The sequence below is a fragment of the Cupressus sempervirens genome, chromosome 4, assembly GCF_028749045.1.
Source record: "Cupressus sempervirens isolate cs-2001-9-10 chromosome 4, ASM2874904v1, whole genome shotgun sequence".
Lineage (NCBI taxonomy): Eukaryota > Viridiplantae > Streptophyta > Pinopsida > Cupressales > Cupressaceae > Cupressus > Cupressus sempervirens.
The window spans coordinates 123,173,797-123,187,294 of NC_143121.1; the positions used below are offsets into that span (position 1 = coordinate 123,173,797).

Here is a 13,498-nt window from a genome sequence, read left to right on the forward strand (position 1 = left end):
ATCAGCATAGTTCTAATAACAACATCTGACAAAATTTTACAATCATTTATACTTTGATGGACGTTCATACCCAAGTTTAGAATTCCTATTTCACTAGACAGGGAGAATTCTAGTAAGATTTGTGGAATTAGGCTTTACACCAGGCTATTGTATGTGCTTGAATGTTTTTAGAATAGATCGAAATGTGTATTGAAAACCTATTCCAAAGGCATAGTGGCTACCAAGGAAAGTGTAATCCCTACCATGAGTGAAGTCTCCATGCTGAGAAATAATGTATCAATAAACTAACTATACCATCCACCATTTTGAGATTTTCTGTAACATATCATATAATAATTATATATTACTATCAGCATATTAACACCAATGCCGACAGATATGATTTTAGATCATTTAAGCTTATAAAACTTTTTTTTGAACATTTTCTTTAAATACAGCTAATAAGTGTTTAATGAGCCTCATGCTTTGCAAATGGGAATCGAATGGACAATTTCACTCCATCAGAAAATAAAAGTGTTTACCATGTTGTAGCAAATTACAACAAAATCCCAGAGTCAGTATGGAAAATATTGTGGCTGCTGGGATTCGAGCCCAGGTCTCCACGGCCACAACGTGGAATTCTTACCACTAAACTACAGCCACAACTGATGGCCAAAGTTTTAAATAATTACGGTATTAACCTGTCGGGTAGCAGATCTGATGGGATTTACATTCATTTTATGTTCTGCAATAGCAATTTTGTTCGAGCTGGACAGCGTAATGTTCATCCATAAAAATAACTGGCGAACATTACATGGTCCCAAGTAAAAGTGGAAACACTGTACAATACTTCCAATTATTCAACTATTTGCGTTTCATCCTCCAGTAAATCAGAGAAGAATAATGAAATGCTTTGAAATATCTTTTCAGATTTCAATTTGTTTCTTCTATACTTCTCATCTAATTCTTTGGCAATCCAAAACATTGTTAAATACCCATTGCCATTCATGATTTGTGAGAAGGGAGAGGAAAACCTATAATTTGGTCACAATGAAGCTAAATTTTGGTGCAATTACTTATTCTTATGCCAAAACGACATGGTTAGCGCCTAAAATAGTTACAAAGAAAACATTGTAACCCATTCAGATGGCCTATGCAGGTCTCGAACCTGCGACCTTCGCGTTATTAGCACGACGCTCTAACCAACTGAGCTAATAGGCCTGTTTAGGAATTGTAATATTTATTGAATCTTGGAAGTGTGCATCCAATCAATTAAAATCCAAATCATATTATTTGGAATTGATTAAAGAGGTTATGTAGTATTGGAATTTGGTATTTATGTTTTGTTTGAACATATTAGCAGAAATCTATTTTTTCTGGAAAAATGGGGAATAATTGAATAATCAGAAATAGAAGAAATGGGGAAGGAAAAACTCTTGCATGTGATACATGTCAGCATATCTGAAAATTTTCAACCTCTGTTTCTCTCATTTCCTCCCCGGTGGTTTTGACATTCAATCCAAAGTGGTGTTGATAGCTGAAGAGGAAGAAATAGAGTTTGCAATACATCCTCCTCCACTTTCTCTGCACAAGGCAGAGACAATGGCAATTAAGGGCAAATATCCTTCATGCCTAATTTCCTACATAATTCCATTCTGTTAGTTTGCTACATTCTAAAAAGAGGTTATAGCCTACAGTAAAAATAGAGCTTACATCTAATTTTAATTAATTTATATCCAAAATAACAATGTAATAAACCAGGAGTTTGTCATAAATCAATGCTGATCAAAACAATCTAAAACATCAAATGCATGTCCATAACAGATCATTTCAGTATGCATCCTGATGATGGATCACGGAGTGTGATCCGAAACGTTGATGTAAAAAATTGATCACACAATCAAATCCAGATAGCAAATCACAACATTGATGGATTGTGGAAATCTGATAGCTTTTAGATCATTTCTGTACTTCTTTGCAGACCCATCAAGCGCACCCACTTCAATGATCTCAGGCTATAGGCAATCCTGATAACTAGAAATTCATTTAATTATCAGTTACAACATTTCAAACTTATCAAATTCTTTCGTTCTTTCTTCCTCTTCCTCTTCCTCTCGCTGCTTCTTTCTTCCTCTTCCTCTTCCTCTTCCTCTTTTTCTGCTTTCTATCGCTGCTCCTTTCACTGCCCTACTTCTTCATCTACCATCACATATTTTAAAACAATTAACAAGACCAGCATGTACGCTGTGGAAGCAGACAACAGCACGAACAGACAAACCAGCAAAGATAAAATACCAAGAACACCACTCAGAAAAGGACTAAACAAATATTCTGATGGGGCTAAGCAAATTAACAAAATAAAATATTGCTAGCAGAGAATAAACAATCAGATGCAAATATCGAAGGGAAAGAATCTTTACCTGATATGCTTTACCCCGCTCCCTGCAGCGGCTATTTTGGTTTCAAAATGTTAGTTTTAAGTTCTTTAGGCCGTTGCATTTTAGTTTCAGATTGTTTGAAAATTCTTCCAACGGCTATTCTGAAACTTTTAGATTTTTGAATTCTTTTTGCCGTCGCATTTTAGTTTCAGATTTTTTGAAAACTCTACCAGCGGCCACTCAGTCTTTTATTAGTTTGCAATATAAATCAATCATAATAATAAATTTAAGGGCCGTTTGGCTGTGAGAATAGGAATACGTATTCTGGAATACATATTCTAGAATATGTATTATGGAATAGAAAATGGGGCTACGTATTCTTGTTATCCGTTTGGTTCACCAATATTTGATGGAAATTCGCGGACCCCAAAATTTATGTTTTCTAAAAGTAAAAAAATGGAATAAGAATGCATATTCCAATAACACCTATTTTGGTGGAATTGCAAAACTTCATTTTTAGGCAAAAAATGGAAAACGTATTCCATTTTTACTTCGTATTCCAATTCCGTTTTGGTGCATTCAAACGAGGAATTCAATTTTTTTGAAATTTACATATGCCTATTCCGCTTGTATTCCGCTCGCCAAACGGACCTAAAGGACTATTACTTTTTTTAATGTGTTTTGAGATGTCATGTCCCCTTTTCAAATAATTAAAAATAATAATCTTTGCTAAGGCAGGTAGGTCCAAAAAGGTGAAGTTTTGGAAAAAATGGGATAATCTTTGGAAGCTAATGGACTAATAAATGAAGATTATTATTAAAATATGTTTTATTAACCCCTCTTGGACGTGAGTTAGGGTTATGCCCTCTTTTAAGGGGTTTGGAGGCATTTTGGGCTGATTCTAGAACTTGATTTTTGCGCATTGCTTTGTTGTTTTTCAGAGGCTGCCAAACCTGTGAAGAAGGAGACCCAAGAACGAGAGTTTGCAAGTTTTCAGGAAGGCTAAGGACATGATTTTGAAGCCATTCCATGTGCATGCTCATGCAGAGTTTTCTTTTGTGCTGAACAGTGCAGATTTGTAAGTTTTCGAGTGTAATTTTTGTAAGGGTTTGGTGTTTCTGGTTGAGTATTTCATATCAGTTTGGGTTGCTGCAGTATATTAGACTTTTAAATGTTAAAATAGAGCTAGAAATATGTATTTGGATATGATTTTACTTTTGTGATATATTATTAAGTTTTTGTGATGATTCTGGGCTATTTTGTGCTATTTTCGGGAGCCCGATGAGCATTGTTTTTGTCTTCTGTTTGGGAGCTATTGTGTGCATATTATACAGATCTAGAAATGTCATTTTATAGGCTGTTATGCTGCTCAAATTTCTGTAAAAATGTCCACTTTCAGATTTATTAATAATAGGTGAAGCTGTGAAACTTTTGACACTATTTCTGGCATACCCAATTTGGAGTTTATTGAGAAATTGGTGGATTTTTGAAATATTGGTCGTTTGATTTTAAAGATCTGATTTGAGGCTTGAAATATCATATAAAATTAGAGAAAGGGACATTTCATGAGACTTGTATGGATTATTAAATTTTCTTACCGATTTAGCTCTTACTTCTAATTTTTAAATATCTTTATCATTAGTATTAGTATTATTAAAACTATAAAAACATTTAGTAAGAAATTTTACAAATAAAAATTTATGTTTTATTATTATTTAATAAAGTTTATAATTTTAATTGTTCCAATACTTAAAATAAGCATATATTTACCTAAGACCTTTCCAATAAGAAAGTTACAATTTACTATTATGTTGTAGACTCTTGTCTATTTTGCATTTAAATATTACACACGCACACACACACAATTTTAACAATTACTATAAATTATAATTATAAATTTATATGTTAAAATTTGTTAAAGTCATATTATTTCTTATTTGTTTTTGTGTTCAATTTGTTAGAATGTTCCAAATACACTAATAAATTTGCAGACACCTCCATATAATTATTACATATCTTAAAAATGTTGGCTTTTGTTCAATTCTAAAACATATGGAAATGAGCCATAATAATCTCTAGCTACTAAATTGAAAGTCTAAATATCTGGGCCCTTCCAAATAATCATTTTGAGCAAACTTAACACGTGTTTATATAATATGTAGATTTGTCGTGATATTTCAATAAATTCAATTTTTCATTAATTTAAATGTAATTTGAGTAACATGAAATAATTACAACATGCTATGATTTTCAAAGGGGCAAATTATCAAGTCCAACTTATCTTGGTTAAAATTACATGCATGTTTTTGTATGTCTGCCTTTGACATCTATCATCATTATTTAATTTTCCTAATAAGGGATTAACCTAAGATAACATGTTCCATACTATAAAAAATTTAGTTGATACTATAAATCAAATTATGGATCTAGTTTAAAAAGAGAAAAAAAACTTGCAAATTAAAAAAAGTGAGTAAATTGAAATCCTCATCATTTATAGTTGCAAAAAGCAAGATTTATATGAAGAGAACCAACACACAACTATAACTAATGCATAACATGGTGGCATGGAGCTGGAAGAGATGGAGTGGATTAAATTGAAAATTTCCTTTGTCTCCTTAAATGAAAATCACCATGACTAACATGTAACTGATCCAATCACCATAAATAACAAACAAAAATATAATAAATAACAAACAATTAGAAGTTGCACTATCCTCATCCCCCCACCAAGTTTAACTAAGCAAAAAACCTAATGAAAAGAAATAGGAAAGAGATAAAATCCAATGGGAACAAATCCCCGCCCCCTCCCCCAAAATTCACAATAGTTATGCATTGAAATTACTATGTTGTAGTGTCTTTAACTGTAAGAAGGTCACATAGAAAATGAAAAGGAAGAAACATTATATTCTTCCACAATGTGTAGTCAATGGTAGATGCTCAAACTAGGATGTAGAATATGGTCCACAATTGTTGAACACCATTCCTCCCCTTAGGAAGAAACACTCAAAGAATCATAAATGGTCATACTTCAAAGAATCCTTATAAGCTTTAAATGAAGCAACACAAAATTCCTAAGAAGCAATAGGTGAAAATGATTTTGATCAATAAATTAATTGTCCTAAAATGATTTTTCTACACAAGATAGGATGATAAATGTCTTAATATCATCGAAAAGACTTTGGTCATGTAGGGAAACATCACTTTCAGATGAAGGTCCAATGTCTCCATATTTTTTTTTGATGATGGTCTAAGGAATTAAAGAGCACTCAATGTGCTCGATGTGATGTAGGGTATTATTATAATTAGTAATACACATTAGTTGACAAACTATGCCAATATTAGTGGGTAAGTGCACAAAGATGAGGGACCAAAAAGAAGACATTTGTTTCCAATTCAAGCCATAACATGATCACAATAAGACACATGGGTATGTGCAGGATCATGGTGTGCCAAAAAGTGGCAATGTGAAAAAAAATAGAGTTTAAAGATGTTTAAAAATTCTTCAAAATTTGCTCCAACTTTTTTTCACCTATCCAAGCACCAAACCTGGAAAGTAAGGCCAAGCCTTATTGGATATTCGATATGATATTGGATATCCGATATTATCAGATATCTGATATATGACATTATAATCATATAATAATTATAATTATTATACTATAATATAATAATAATATTATTATATTATAATAGTATAATATATTATAAACTATAATAATATAATATAATGCATTATAATAATATAATATAATATAATTATATTATAATAATACATTATATTATAATAATATAATATATTATTATACTATAACAATATAATATAATAATAATATAATATAATAATATAATATTATAATAATATAATAATATATTATAATATAATATAATAGTTTATATTATAATATATAGTAATGTAATATAATATAAAAAATATATAATATAATAATAAAAAACTAATATATTATAATATAATATATAATATACGCATTGTGTTAACCGCCATTGTAGTGCCTGCCCTCATTCACATTTTTCTAAATACATTGTTGCTATCATGGTTGAACTTTATTAGACTAGTTCTATGTTGATGGTTAGTAGCATTGTTTTGAGACTATCAGATATTGTGTTATAAATTCAGTTGATATATGATGTGATTATTTAGATTCTACATTTCATGTATGCATGATGCTTATTACATTATATCCACTTATTGATGATGATTAGTTAGATGGTTTATTATCACATGTGTTTTCTTATGGATACTTACCCCATACTTGCATGTGAATGGTGTGCATGTTTGTTCTCTTTATGTATGGCATTTCTGATGTGGTTAAGGAAGGGAGTTGTACTCGCCTACGAGTCGAGATCTATGTGATGCACCACTTCCTGCCATTGCCTGTTTAGCTTAGCATATATATATTAGTATGTACATGCATAAATTTTATGCAAGTTGCAGGTACCGGGTATCGACTTCCCTAAATTTCCAAGATAAGCATACCCTATCACACTATCTCAATGGTAAGAGAGGGGAGATAAATTCTCAAGTCCAAATCTTAAACCCTTAAACCATTTGTCCTAGAAAGTTAGGACAAGTATAAGAGATGTTTTACCTTCCAAATGCGTCGGATGACATAATTCATGATTTTAACCCCTTAGACTGATTTTGTATGGATTGTTCTATGATGGATTTTCATATTTTATCTTGAAGGTCTTTGGTGAATTTTCTATTAATTAAGTCTAAAATTAAAAGATTTAATTAATAATTTAATTATTTTTGGGAAAAATTAATATAATATGATGATATTTTGATATTTTGATTTTAATTAATTAAATGAGAAATTAATTGAGTAAAAGAATTAAATAAAAGAAATTAAAATTAATAATAATAATAAAAATAATAAATAAATAATAAATAAATAATAATAATAGAAATGATAAAAGAATAAAAATAAAAATTATAAGTTTACCTAGGAGTAAGCACCTCCCTTGATTGCACATATGGCAACAATACAGGAGTTAGCACACAAAATTAAGCACATGGTGTCTACAACCTTATGACTCATCTAGAAGGTTGGAAAAGACTTGTGCTTAGTTGTCAATGCTTATCTCATCTTCTGGTTGTTTCTAGAGACATTCTAGGTGCTTTCTGAGAGTTCTTTATATTTAGGCACTCTTAGAAGCTCGGGGAGAGCATGTTTGGAGGACCTGGAAACGTTGGAGAAGGAAGGAGCTTGCTCTGTAGATTCTGAGGAAAAGTGATTTAGCATTAGTGTCCAGGTAGACACTCGTGATTTTTGCATATGATATTTCACTACTTGCACTTCCTGTCTTCTTCGTGTCTTCTGAATACTTTCTAAGGATTTCATGTGTAGAATATCTTGGTTGTATGCATTCTTGTCATGGGTAGTTAAATTTCTATATGAGGAAATCCAAGATGCATAGATCTGAAGAATCTATGGGGCTAGGGTTTTCAGATGCTTATGGACAAACCTATTAGAAAGATTAATAGATAAATTAGAGAATGATCTTTAAAGGAAAATTCTTAATTTATAGAATTGGAAAACCTTTTTTGCTTAAAAAGTTATGTATATGTTTGCAAGCGTTATTGTAAATGTTTCTTTTTAAAGTATATATATATAAAACTGCATTTAAAAAAAAATGATGTAGTGTTTGGGTGATCTCACAATAATGGGTTCCACTTTTTGACCAATTTTGACACTGAAATCAATATTTTTGCAACAAACATCACGTTCAAGTGACTATATCTCCAAAACTATAAATAATTTCAAGATGACATAAACTAGTGATTTTGAATACTTTGTTCCTACTTTGTAACTCTATTTTTTAATCTAAATTTTTTTTTATTTATGTCAATTTTTTTTATCTCCTCTGAAAAGTGGTACACAATAAAATTCAATATTTTAAAGGGTGACAATCCGTTTGACACTCATAACTTTTTTTTCTAGAAATGATAATGAAGCAATTCTTTTGGCGTTGGATTTGTAACATCAATATCCAGTGTTTGCATTTGGTTTGATTTATTTTTGTTGAATATTATATAGTTTATGAAGTTTTGAAGTGACATGAACCGTAATTCAGACATACGTTCCGTTTGACACAGATAATTTGAAGTCAATTTATCATAAACCATTTTTTTTTTTTTTTGAATAGAAAGGTATCTCAATAAGCCAATGCCTCCATATTTTTCAAAAATTTTTTGACCTAATTTACTAATTTTCCCGAGGTGTCAAAGTCAGTTGATATTCAATCGGTAATGAACCTATAATGAGTTAAACTCATATTTGAAAGTCTTAATGATTAAATTATGTATTAAAATTATAGTCGTTGGAAAGCTTGCTCCGAGCAGCACATTTTGACATTTTTTATTTTATAGTAGGAGATCATTCTCCTGCAATTATGGTAGTCAAAAGAGAAAAAAAAAAAGAAAAGAAAAAAAGGTTGAATATTTTGTGATTGTGCATGTTCGTGCGAACATGGCGTTCGCACGAACATGTTTACCATGTTCGCATGAACGTATGTTTGCGCGAACATGCAAATCATGTTTGTGCGAACATATTTATCACATATGTTCACGCGAACATACGAAAGATGTTCGCGTGAATATGATTTAAAAAAAGTTCGCGCGAACACAATAAGTGTGTTTGCGTGAACATATGGTAAACTCAATTTCTCATTTTGCAATTTTTTTCTTTTTTGTTCATCCCACTAAAGTGGAACCCATTATTGTGGGTTCACCCATTTATTAAAAAATCTGCATACACACACACACACACAAACACACATATAAATATATGTTTGTTAAAAATGCTATTTTTTTATAAAAAGTGTCGCAGTGGAAAAACATTTAAAAATGAAATTGTTTTGATGCGTGTTTTGGAAGAAAAAATGTTTTTGAAAAAATGTTATTAAAAAAAAATTAATTGAATTGAGGGGGGGCATGAATCGTACCCCTTACCCTGCGGTGGCAGAGACCTACTGTCGCAGGGACTACGATGACAGGGGTACTCTGTACCTATTGTTGGCGCAATGCCTGTGATAGCAGGTACTGCGTATTGCGACAAGGTTTGTTAATATTGTGTTTTTTTTTAATTTTAAAAATGATATTAATAATTCGATTTTAATATTATATTGTTATTAAAATTATTAAATATTAATAACTTTTAAATATTAATTATTATATATTATTAAATATTAATTATTATATAATATTAATTAATATATTTATTATAAATAAATTTTTATTAATAGATTACTTCTTTTAATAATTAACCATTTTGTAATATTTTAGTCTTATAATATAAATTTAATCTAGTTGTTTAATTGAATCTAGTTGTAAATGATAGATTATTATGAGGATAAACTGTAGTCATGGAACTCGATGGGGAATATTGTCCAAATACGTATTTATCCTATAAGCACTTTAGAAAATTGAATTCTAAGAGTCATGGGAAAAAATGTTAACTTATTAAAACTAATACACAGGTTAGTTATAAAGAAGATGAACAATGTTCCTTCATTTAATACTCAACTCTTAAATGAAAACTGAAACCTCCACACTTAATTCAACTATGCAATTTTAGCGAACCCAAACATGTGCTTGTATTTTGTGTTTTCTTTATGCTATTTGTTTTTGATTTTTGGGTTGACTAGTTGTTGACCAGTTATAGGACGTCTACCAGAGGCTCGAGGGTTATGATTGTGATGTCATGATGATGTTTTTTGATCTCGATCTTTTTAAACCCAACCATGGTTATGTGATGGCATGCTGATTGATATGGTTTTCAGTCTTCTTGTGTAAGCTATGATTTATGTAATCATTTATGAGTATCGATTAGTTGTATTTGGATTACTTTCCAGTCACCTTGATGGGATTGAATTGTTTATTTGATTTTGATGATGTCATGTTGTGACATGTTTTGACTCGACCATTTTGGAGTCTTCTATCAGTATTATTTGCTTGATATGCCATTGTGGTTGCTTGTTGAGAACCAATGGATATTGTGACTCTTAGTGATACCTTCAGTTGCCAATAGAGAACTGTTGTGGTCATGATTATCTATGGATGTTTTTCAGTTGCTCATGGAGATTTGATGCTCTTATTGTGGATTATCTTTTGGTATTTTTGAAATCATTTTTATAAGACTGTGGTGATTTTTGATTTATGATTCCATGAGCTTAGGGTAGGTTATCTACTTGTAGTGTCGGGAAGTGGCTTGCAATGGGGGCCAGGGCCCTAAGTGGCTGCAAGGGTAACTCATTGTAAGTTGTTTAATAAGTAAAAACATTACACCTAATATTGACTTAAATGAACCTAATAAGATAAGTTTTTGTTTTCGCCCATGCCTCGAGTGCTAGTACAAACTAAGATGGGAGTAGAGAGAACGATTTGTTGTGACCTTGCATTCTGTAGTATGCCTCGTCAGTATGAGAGGATACTAGTGGCCGCATAGGGATCACTATGGGGTCAAGGTCTATTGAGAGACTACTGGGGTAACTCTAGCATGATCCGTGTGATGACACTTTCTCGCTTACATAGTAGATTTCCTACATGTCTTTGTGTGCCTCTAGGATTAGATGTCAGTTTGTGATTGGAACCCTTGAGTTAGTATACTTTTAGGATTCCTGGACTTAGAGAGTATTTGTGCTATGTGATTTGATAGCCGGTTTGGGACTTGAGATTATCTCCTTAGCGCAGTGGGAGTGGATCATTTAGGTTCCATGCGGTTGGGTGGTAGTGCTTTTTTTTACTCTTACCATTTGAGATCCGTCCAAGACATCGTGGCTAGAGCATTCTTTGTTGGCATTTACTTTCATTCTATTCTTGGATCTTATGATGGATGTTATTTACTAGTACGTTTCTCTATATTGATGATTAGCATGTGATAGATGATGTTATTTACGTGTCTTATGCTTTACTTTGCATGATTAAATTTCTTATGCACATGTTGTAGTATGTTAGAATGCTTTTTGCATATGATGTAGTATGTTTTACGAGTGACATTCCTACTATGTTAATACTGATGATCTCTTCAGTGATTTGGAATGTTACACATGGAGGGATGGCTAGGGCCCACGATGGTCTAATGATGCTATTTACGGTTGGGAGGAACCATGCACTTAGACAATTATGTTTGATGATATATGGTTAACTTTTATGATGGATGTTTGTATCTTCTATGATGATGTATCACATATGACATGTGGTTTCATTTACTTTATTGCATCATGGATTAGAATAGGATGATGTACTTTATTTTCACATATGTATATTCTTGTATGTCTTTCATACCATGTGACATGTATAGTGGATGATTGAGCATTTTGAAATGTAATTTACTATGGGACATTTGGAACCAAGTATATTATTTTAAGAACGTTGGACTTTTCATTATTATTCCATGTGGATGTGGTGTTAGATGTAATTAATATTAGTTGATATAATTGTGATTCAACGTTAAGGGATTCTTAAAGGATGTAACCTGTTATGTATGTTTATGTATACTTACAATTGAATTGTTGTTATTGCTTCTGCTACTATGTGTATGTTGTGAACGGTTTAACTTTTATGTTTAAAAAAACATACTACCAAACTTAGTGAAACTTTAGGTTAATTCTTTGGATCCCTTAGCGGGGCATTACAGCCACAAATATTAGATATTCAATATTGTATCGAATATCTGATACCTGTGTCCCCATATTAAAAAAAAATACAGACCCATGAGCCATTATTTTGCTTATTTGACACTAGTGTTTGGAGTGACGATTGGATATCAGATATCAGATATAAGGTTTAAAAAAAAAAAATTAAATCATTTTTAACATAAATTCAATAATTTTATCATGATTTTGTTTGTTTTTTTTGAACCTAGGGTTTTTTGAAATTTTTTTTTGTTAAAATTAAGGTTTTTTTTAATATATATTATGTTTTGCAATTCAATAGGAATGGCTTATCAAAATGATGACACTGAGGCAGGGAATAATATTTCTCATAACCCCCCAACAAATGATCTAGTGATCCCACAAAACCATCCACTAGATGATTGTCTACCCCCTCAAAACCCTCCTCGAATAGAGGATTTGATAAATGAAAATCTCACTAAATTGAGGGGTTTGCAAAGAACATATAATAATGTACCTGCATTGGCTCCTATGTTATCCACGTTAAACACCATAGTGGATAACATTGAAACCCTTATGAACCAAAAAAATGTCGCTCTTTGTTGGCGTGATGAAATGCACGAGATATTTGATGATGGTTTTGTTATAATTCTTTAGAATCACTGAGGGGGGGAAGGGGGGTGAATCAGTTATTCAAAGTCTAATGCCACTTTTTCTCTCAATCCTCAATAACACATAACTGAAACTATCATGCATGTAATTTGAACATTTAAACAACTACGAAAAGTAGACATGCATCACACCATAACACTAAGAATTTGATAATCCAGAAACCCTCCAGGAATAAGAAGGTAAAACTGGGGTGGGGATGATACCCACAAAATAACTGTGCAATTGATTTCAACCACTTCTGATGATCTGCCCTGTTAAAGGCCTACCCTATTAAAGGCTACAACACATTGTTAAATGTGACCTTGTTAGAGGATTTCACCATATTGTTATGAATGGGCCTGGTTAAAGGAGTTTGGAACATTCACTTGGAATGTCACCCTATTAAAGGATTTACAACATGGCTATTAAACCAACCTAAGTCCATAGAGTTTATCTTAACTGTTACAATTGCTAGAGAGTAACAATAATAACTTTTGATGTGATACAACTTACAACATATCTTGTAGATTATAGATCACACTTTAGTTCAATCTTTTGCTTGGATTTAATCGCTGTAGCTCTGAAAGCTTGTCATCTCAAGCTTCATCATCTTGAGTCTTCTTACTCATTACACCAATGCAATCATATCTATGGTCACCTATAGAAGTAGAGTATCTGTGCTCTCTTCCACCTTAGCACTTTCTTCAACATTTCATAATTTCATGCTTGACCACCACACCACTCTTTGCTTCATGACCTTATGACTCCTTAAATAGAAATTTGGAATACCTTTCCTGCTCGATTCTCCCTTTCCAACTTTAGGGTTCCAACAGATTAGGTAAGATACAATGTAT

General features: G+C 31.7%; 2 non-coding genes across 2 annotated transcripts; both read right to left on the reverse strand.

Moving 5' to 3' along the window:
* Nucleotides 1–570: 570 nt before the first annotated feature.
* Nucleotides 571–642, reverse strand: TRNAH-GUG (transfer RNA histidin (anticodon GUG)). Its single transcript has one exon. It is a non-coding gene; the product is annotated as a tRNA-His (tRNA).
* Nucleotides 643–1,126: 484 nt separating this feature from the next.
* TRNAI-AAU (transfer RNA isoleucine (anticodon AAU)) lies at nucleotides 1,127–1,200 on the reverse strand. Its single transcript has one exon. It is a non-coding gene; the product is annotated as a tRNA-Ile (tRNA).
* Nucleotides 1,201–13,498: the final 12,298 nt, after the last annotated feature.